The sequence below is a fragment of the Chionomys nivalis genome, chromosome 1 (genome assembly GCF_950005125.1).
Source record: "Chionomys nivalis chromosome 1, mChiNiv1.1, whole genome shotgun sequence".
Lineage (NCBI taxonomy): Eukaryota > Metazoa > Chordata > Mammalia > Rodentia > Cricetidae > Chionomys > Chionomys nivalis.
In genome coordinates this window covers 102955439-102964107 of record NC_080086.1, presented here as the reverse complement: position 1 = coordinate 102964107, position 8669 = coordinate 102955439, and the positions used below count along the sequence as shown (strand labels likewise).

Here is an 8669-nt window from a genome sequence, read left to right as displayed (position 1 = left end):
TTTACACTGGTTCAAAACAGTGGTCAGGGCCATTGTTTGTATTTAACTTTGGAGTTTAACTTCTCCCCGAGGGACCTGATGTTACACAGATCCTGGGCTAGCTCTCATTTTTCAGACAAGGAAAAGACATCAATGCAATGCACAGTGCAGAGCCTCGAGTTGGGGCTTCTGATTCCTGTGGGCGGATCCTGACAGGCTGGGGACTCTCCCTCCAGCCAGCTGTCAAAATCCACAGTAGCACAGACCTGTAAACCCAACTTGGTGACTGTGGAGTGAGTGCTCCAAGATCAACATTTGCAGTGGCTGAAGTACACTTCATGGTTTTATGGAGCCATTTCCCACTCCTTAGTGTGTCTGAGCCGACCTGCCTCTCATCAAACCTGCCTGATGGTGGAGTAATCTCAAAGCCATCAGAGTCTTATCCTGCAACACTGACCAAACATGGTACAGCTGGGGCTGGTCCTGGGCCTCCTAACTGACATGTTGGTTTTCTATATATGTGCTGCGTGGTCAGGCTGATGGAGGAGGACATAGTGGGCCTGGAGGAAGAGGGCAATGAAGAGGAGAGAAATGCGCCTATCATTTCCTGGATACCTATCACACTGTAGGCCCTGTGTGTACACCAACTGTTTAAAAGCATCAATATCAACCCACATTTAGGAACTAAGAGCAGGAGGGGGAGCAAGATGTCACAGTGGGCAAAGGAGCTTTTCTGCCAGACTTGATGATCTGAGTTAAAATCCTGGAACCCATGTGGTAGAATGAAAGAACCGGCTTCTGCAAGCTGTCCTCTGATGTTCACACACATGTCGTGGCACATGTACACCCACACATACACACACAAATAAATAAATGTAAAAATTAAAAATAAATAAAGGGATGCTGGAAATCTGGATCCTGGGTCAGTTGGGGTGACTGCAGAGAATGTTCCAGGCCTGTCAAAGCAGGGGCGGGGGGATGGTGGATAAGAAGAGGTAAGGGAGGGAATTATTTATGTCTCCCAGACACCTCATGAGGTATGTCTTAAGTCCTGAAGGTCCCGCCCCTTTGTCCTGGTGCCTCAGCCTCCACGATAGGACAGAGGAGTCCCAAAGATGCAGGGTAAGACCTCCTTAAAGCCAAGAGTAGGCTCTGGAGCTCTAGCGTCAAGACCAAGGAGGGGTGATAGGTATAGACTAGACTGACCAAGTGCTGGGCTTGAAGGCAGGCCCCACTACACGTAGCTACAACCAAGTTTCTTTTCTTTTTATCTTTTTTCTTTTTCTCCTTTTTTGTTTGTTTTTCAAGACAAGGTTTCTCTGTATAAAAGCCCTGGCTGTTCTGGAACTCATTCTGTAGAATAGGCTGACTTTGAACTCACAGAGATCTGCCTGCCTCTGCCTCCAGAATGCTGGGATTAAAGACATGAATGAGCTACTACCAACCGGCTACACTCATGTTCCTTAAAGTACTGTATAAGTTAGCTTTTTATTTAATCTTAAGATTAAATTTATTTACTCTGTGTGTGTGTGTGTGTGTGTGTGTGTTGACTGGGCATCCAAGAAAATTGTAACTCCCAAAGTCCCTCACAACCAAGTAGGTCCATATGACTAATTCTGGACGTGAGCGTAGGCAGAGATAACTGGGCTAAACTACTTCCAGGCCTGGCACCCCAAAGACCTCCCTGAAGTGCTGCTGCTCCTCTCTTGGCGTCTTCTTAAAGGATGTTGCAGACCGGTGGAAGCTGGAGGGTTTGCTGACATAGCTAGAGAGAAGCTAGACGGTTTCTGAATGTCTGAGTGGGGGCTCCCTCTTCCAGGCTGAACTGCAACCTGGAAGTAGATGAGTGACCACAGTACAAAGCAACCTGCTGGACCGACTGGATCTCTGAAGTCCTCTGCCTCTGTTGTCCACTTGCTGGGGTGAGGCTGCGGAGGGCTTCTTACCTGTAACCCAACATACCTGTGCAGTTGGAAAGGGACAGAATGACCTTCGATTGGGTCTTTACTGGGTAGGAAGTCATCATGGTCCGAGGGACCACGACAAGCCCGCTAGCATCATTGGACAGGTGCCCTGTAACCCTCGCAGTCATCATCCCCGTGTGTCTTCTGGGTTTAGCTTTGCCCTGTCGCACTAGAAACTGGAAGGAATGCCCTCCACCCTCCTAGCCGCTCTACTACCGGTTCCCCTGGCAGCCTCCTGTATAGTAGGAGTTCACTCGCATGTTTTTGTGGAGGAGGATTTGAAGGAGGGATTTGAGTTTTTCCCTAGAGACGCCAGAGAGACAGTTTTGTCTCTGCACAACAGGCTCGCCCAGCTCCTCATATAAACTGTTTCTGTGGTTACCTGTCTTCTGGGATGTTTGCAGTGGGTGGGCATGGCAGGTGCGATCTGCCAGGGTATGCCGGGAGTTGATGAAGGAGCTACCGTTCCCCTCCCTGGCACCCAGAAGGCCAGCTGTCCCTAGTATGGGAGATGTCAACCAAGCCCCCCTCCTCACCAGGAAACTGAAACCACACTGAATGTCAAGGGGGGCAAAACCCCAAAGAAGGATCCTGGCCCTCCTCGCTGTCTGTTTTATAGGTGGGGAAACTGAGACTGAGAGAATGAATCTAAGGGTTTTCTTGGCAAGATGACTGAATGAGTTGGGAGAACTTCAACGGGAATCCAGGTCTTTCTGCCTCCAGGCCAGGCTCTTCTCTTTAACCAGGAGCGGGAAGGTGGGTGATAGGTGCACACGGGACTGGCGTGGAGAGGGAGGGAGGAGGGCCTGGCGGGCGGCCCAGAAGGTGCTGGGGTGCCTAGGGCGACTCAGGCCTCTTTTCCACTTCCCTGGCCACCAGGGCCGCACTTCCTGCCAAGAACTGTGGGGGCGGGGGGGGCGCTGGAGTAAAGCCGGCCCCTCCGGGCGCCGCCTCTCGGCCTCTCCCACACCCGCAGGCCAGAGGCCAAGGGTGAAGGAGGTGGGACCAGCACTCGGCCCCTCCCCTGCACCAGAGTCCCGTGGGACTGACACCCAGCCGGGAATTTGCGAGCGGTCAGGGTGGTAAGAACCAGGGGTCGCGAACCGAAGGTCCAGCAGTGGGTGTGTCACAGGACGGGGGCGTGGTCGGACCGCAGCCGGGGAGGGGCTAAGTCTGGGGGCGTGGTTGCGGCATGGGGGGCGGATCCTTAGGAAACTTGAGTGTCCGCCCCCGCCGTGTGCCCCGCCCCGGCCTCCGCCTCCGGGTCCCGCCTTCTCGTCCCTTCCTTCCCGGGCTGGCGGCGGCTACGGGTGGTGGACCTGCGAATCGCCGGCGGTCGCCCACACCTCGCTCCCTCCTGAGCCGGCGGATCCTTTTGTCTCTCCGAGCGGCGAAGGTCGCAGGGCCGACGCGGCGGCTGCGGGCGCACGGACGCCCGAGCTCCCAGTCACTTCCCTGGCCTCAGCCGCCGCCGAACTTGGTCTCGAGAAGTCGGCGGACCTCGTCCAGTGCCGGAGCCGGTAGGAAAGGGGCGACTGCGGGGCCGCGGGGCTGTGTGGAGGGAGCGTGTGTGCAACCGCTCGTTGCGACCCGGCTGTGTGAGTGCGCGGGTGTGTGCGCACCGGTGCTGATGGTGCCTGTTTCTCTGCGTGGTGGACTTGCAGCAGACCGCGGACCGTGGCGTGGCTCCAGAATGGCGTGTCCTCGTGGGGATCGGTGTGCTCGGTGGGATGTACACTTTTCAGACTGCGTTTGTGGAATTGTGTGTCGGGGTGCAGTTGCCAGTGGGGACTAGTGCAGAGCAAGTATGGAGGGGGAGCCGCTGTGCGCAGCGTGGGGGTGGAGGGGTGGGCGTGGGCGGTCAGGCCCCCGCAAGCTGAGCCCCCGGTTGTTGTCGCTCGGCGCAGTGCGTAGCTCAGGAACATGATGGTACGGTTAGGACCCGACCTGCACAGTGCCTGCCTCATGGGTAGCGGGCATTAATCCTTCCCCACGGGGGTGGGGGGAGGCCCACAGGGTCCACGTGGGACGCTTGTGGGCTTCTAAAAGGGATGGAGACCCACGCGGTAGTGATCAGCTCTGGGACAGTGGGAAAGATCAACCCAGCCCTGGCCTTGCTGTTACCAGCCCTGAGACCTGAGACAGACACACCACCTTCTTGGGTCGCAGTTGGCGTCTCTATCTTATGGGTACGGTCCCTCTGGAGCTGTCTTTATGGAGCTGAGAACGCACTATGTACAGTTCTTGACACAGAGTCTTGCACACAGTAGGTGCTCTTCACTGGATTCTCATCTCTTTAAAAAGAAATTTGTTTTGTCTATATTGTGAATGACGCTCTCATTTCCTCCTCTGCTGTGGTTTGTGCCTCCTTCCTGGCTCTAACTTGACAGTGAAAGCTTGGGAGATTCGAGAAAGTTTAGGCGGCTGGGTGCGCTGCCTCCTCTCCTCACCGCGGGCTGCGTGGCGCGGCCTTCGCGGGTGTGGAAGCCCGCCGTGCAAGGCACCACCCAGCAAAGCTCCTGCGTCTGCAAAGGATTCCAAAAGCCTGCGACTACAGACTCGGGAGCTCTTTTGTTCAACAAGTGACTGGAGGGATGTCGCTCTTGGAATTCGAGTCGCTGTGTGAAAGTGGCGGTCTCCGTAACACGCAGTCTATGGTTCCTGGAGCCTTCCCACCCGCCTGGTCTTTGGGGAGGCCACCCTCTGTTCTCCGAGTCACTACCGAGTCCCCCCCCCCACACACACACCCAGAGGAGGGTATTTGCCAGGATTCCAAACCCTGTTAGACACCGCCCCCCACCCCCAAGCCCCACCTGCCTCTGCTCTCATGCAGTCATCCCGATGCAGGAGGCCGAGGTCCGCGTGGCGCCCCTCCTTCCAGTTCCACTCCTTGATTAAAAAAAGAAAAGAAAAGGATATATTTAATAGTATTAAAACCTGGTTTAAAAAAAAAACGCACTTCCCTGGATATGCATGCTGTTCTCGACTCAGCCCGCTGCACTCCAACATTTGCTCTGCGCCAGCCCGAGTGGCGAGTGGCGTGTGGGGTTGCTGCCGCGGCCCTGCCAAGTCCCTTGATGGCTTTCCTTCGATGCCTTGTTCTTCTTAGGAACCTTCTCAGTTTAAAAACAGCCTTTAGCAAGGGAGGAACAGAACCTTTTGGTGTCAGGGACTCTCAAAATGGAGCTTTGGTGGGGCCTGGGATGGGATGGGGATGCTTGCCACCTGCCTTTGTACGGGATGCTCCTTGATGCTCTTGCAGAAGCTAGAAGACCTAGCAGGCACTGAGACACGGGAACAGAAACCTCTGGTTTGGGTCCTTTGGTTTGTCTACAGAGCCCTGAGGTCTTTGGGATGATGACCATCCAGGGATGTCAAGCTGATTTATCATCCTGCTTTGATGTCGGGGACTTTAGAAAGCCACCTGTTCTGAGCCTTAGCAAATGATTTTATATCCTAAAGAGAAAATGGCTTTTGACTGGAATCTTATCTCCCCCAAATCAGATTTAATAATCATTTTTAAAAATCAGTTTGAATTTCTCGGCTCAAAAGATAGACCCAAAAGCTGTCTTGTTTTGTTTTGCTTTCCTGGTTAAAGCCAGCCCTTTGTCTCAAGCAAACCAGTATTTTGGCCTTCGATCTATTTCTGTTTCACTTTTGAAAGCGCCTGTAATTACGGAGCTCTTGAGGTTTTATTGGATAATGTGCCAATGGGAAGGCCCAGGGGCTGTGCCTCTCCCTGTCTCTCAGGATGTAGTGCCACTGCCTAATGTGGATTCCTTTGAGCCCTGCTTTTACAGTGTTTCCTAGGTGAAACATAGCTGTCAATGTGTCTTAACAGGTCAGAAGCCATGACTTTGAGAATGGATGTCTGGAGGCTGTTGACTTGTGAGAGATCAGAGCAGGTGGACAACCCAGATGAACAGGGGCTTGCCCAAACTCTGGCTAGATGCTTATTTATGACCAACAGGAGAGAGAGAGAGAGAGAGAGAGAGAGAGAGAGAGAGAGAGAGAGAGAGAGAGAGAGAGAGAGAGGACAGATAGAATGAGAGAACTTGAAGGAACTGTTTTAGACGTAGACACAGTCCCCCTCTCTGGCCACAAGGCTGTGTAGAATTAGAAATTCCCATGGAGGAAGAAGGTCCAGGGCCTCTTGCTAGGTTAGCTCCATCCTTACCCAGAGACGCTGTTTTCTTTTGTTAGGTGGTAGACCTGTTTCTCTTAGGCTTTTTGAACCCAGCACTCAGGATCCACATCCAGTTCCACGCAGGCTAGGCAGCAGGATGCTTTCTGTGGCTTCCTCTCAAACTTCCTCTCAGACTCTGTATTGCCCCTGATAAATGGTGGGACTCTGGGTGTACCTGTAATCCAATGATAATCCCAGCCCCTCCCAGGGAGCCCCAGTGTTTACTTGGGATTGAAGGTTAAGCTATTTGGCAGCTTGGTTCTTTACATAGGTTAGGATCTGGTTTGTATTGGGTCCCAAGCCACGCTTGTTTGGTGTGAGGGATGCTTTCAGTTTATGAGTTGCTGGCCCAGGCTTGATGGGGATTATGTATGTTTTTGGAGTTTGTCAGGATCTGATGTAATCGTGCTGGGGAAGGGAGGGCCCATTTGGAGTTAGGATGAGCCGACACTTGGAGCTTTTAATTGTGCTCTGCTTTGCCCCCCTCCCACTCAAACCTACAGTCATTTGGGGCTATTTTGGGGTGTCTGTGTGTCTTTAATTCTCACATTGTTCTTGTAGTGAGATCCTTTTAGGTTGGATTCTTAATCTGTGGAGGATGTAATTACAAATGGAGGCATCAGGATGGGCTGAGGGGCTCATCCCTTAGTGCCCCTTGTTCTACGTAAGAGGAGAACAACATTCATTTCAAAACCACCTACTAGTGGGGCAGGTTGTAATATATAACTGCAGATAATATAGTTTGACAGGTAAGACGTTTCTTCAGTGCTGATGAGCAAGGCGTGAGCTTAAAGAAATTACACACACACACGTTAGAGAGCCCTACCTTGACCATGTTGGTTCAAGTAAAAATGAATTTCCAAGGCAAAGCTTTACACCTCAGCATTTATGAACCATGACTAACTGAAACCTCTCTTCTCCCAGGCTTTCCCGGCTCACCCTCTCCCGCCAGCCTGAGGGTAGGAGGCGGTGCTGCTGGGAGCCCTTTTCTTTTACCTTAATGACCCTGGCACAATGCTCGCCAGCCTAGTGGTTCTGCTTTCCTGGTACCGTATTTGTTTCTTTGTGGTGTTTTGGGTGTAGCCTAAGTTGGCCAGCAGCCAGGAGCCTGGAAGTGGAGGTGCCAGTTCAGCTCTACAGCTCTCCATTCCGCAGTCTTCTCCAGGAGCCGGCAAGGGGCCTCTGACTAGGAAAGCCCAAGACTGGTTACCACAGCTCGGTGAAGATTCCCATGATCCTAAAGAAAAGGAAGAAAGGGAGTGGGGTTGTAGCTCTGGGTAAAGCTCTTGCCTGCCTTGCCTGACGATCTAGGCTCCACCCCCAGGATTGCCAGTTAAATTTAAAATGGAAGAAGGCCTGGGTCAGGGGGTAGGGGAATTCAACTTGCACAGCCTTCATGGATTTTGCTTCAGTATCCTCGGGTCTCTGTTGAAACCCTTCCTTGCTCTAAGTCTGCCTCAGCCGAGGCTGAGTCCCTCAGTAAGAGTAGCACAGGCAGTGCACCTGCCGAATCCCCTAAACTGGTAGGTGACACACTTCTATGTCAATCCCTTGGCTGCAGCCCTGGTTCCATGTTCCGGGATAGGATATAGGGTTCATGATACACATCCCAGCTGGTCCAAAACTGTGTTGAGCCCACATCTTTTAACTATCATAACTAGACAATCTTCTCTCCTCAGCTGTAGAAGCTCTGTGTCGCAGGTAGGGACGAGGGCTCTTTTCTGTCCCTCATTGCTCTTGGTGAATCTTCAGAGTGAATCTGGAATGCCTGCCTCTTCCCCTCAGCCAGAGCCACCTCCTCCCTTGTACCATGCCTTCTGGTGCTCTCGCTACGGCATTGCCACAAGCAGCTCCATGTAGGGGTGCACATTCGGGCATCTCGCTCCCCCAATCAGGTTTGTCCTCTTACAGAGTAAGTGTTATTTCCCATGCCTCCTGCGAGCCTCTTCCAGTCAGGGTCTGGGTAGGCTTAACCTGAGAATGGGGTGGGCAAGTCATCAAAAAGCCTTTGGAGGTCAAGGGACCCATGTAGGAGAGCCTCTGCCTAGGATAGGAGCTTCGGGGTGGGGGTGGGGGTGAGGGTGCCTCTAAGTGGGAGATGTGGGGAGAGTAGAGGGGCTGGGTGGTTGCTGACCTCAATTCTGTCACTACGAGATTCCTACCTCTGCAATGCTGTACTATAACTCAAATAAAGTTATGGCCCTTTTAAGTGTACAGCTTAATGATATTTCTCTCAGTCTATAGTTACATAACCACCACCATCATCTGGCAAAGGCTCCTGAGTCTTTTCCGAGCGAGACTTCATGCCCATGGGCAGTGACTCCCTGGCCCAAGCTCCATCCACACAGCGTCTTGTCACCAGATTCCCTTGCTTTTCCTTTTCTCCCTCCTTCCTCTTCCTAGGTTTGAACCAAGGGAGCTCTTCCTCAGGATCATTTTGGAGTCTTCCAGGTAGAAGTGACTTGAACCCGGTGCTTGTCCATCTCATTTCTACATGGTGAGCTCTCTTATTGGCTTCCCTGGCCTGTGCCTGGCATAGT

At 52.7% G+C, this 8669-nt stretch overlaps 1 protein-coding gene across 1 annotated transcript in view; it reads left to right on the top strand.

The window, feature by feature from the left end:
• Positions 1 to 3209: 3209 nt before the first annotated feature.
• The window catches only part of Hpcal1 (hippocalcin like 1), a 106549-nt gene continuing 101089 nt past the window's right edge, over positions 3210 to 8669 (top strand). The window contains exon 1 of the mRNA XM_057790655.1: positions 3210 to 3463. The gene's annotated coding sequence lies outside the window, so the exon portion shown is untranslated. The remainder of the gene's footprint in view (positions 3464 to 8669) is intronic.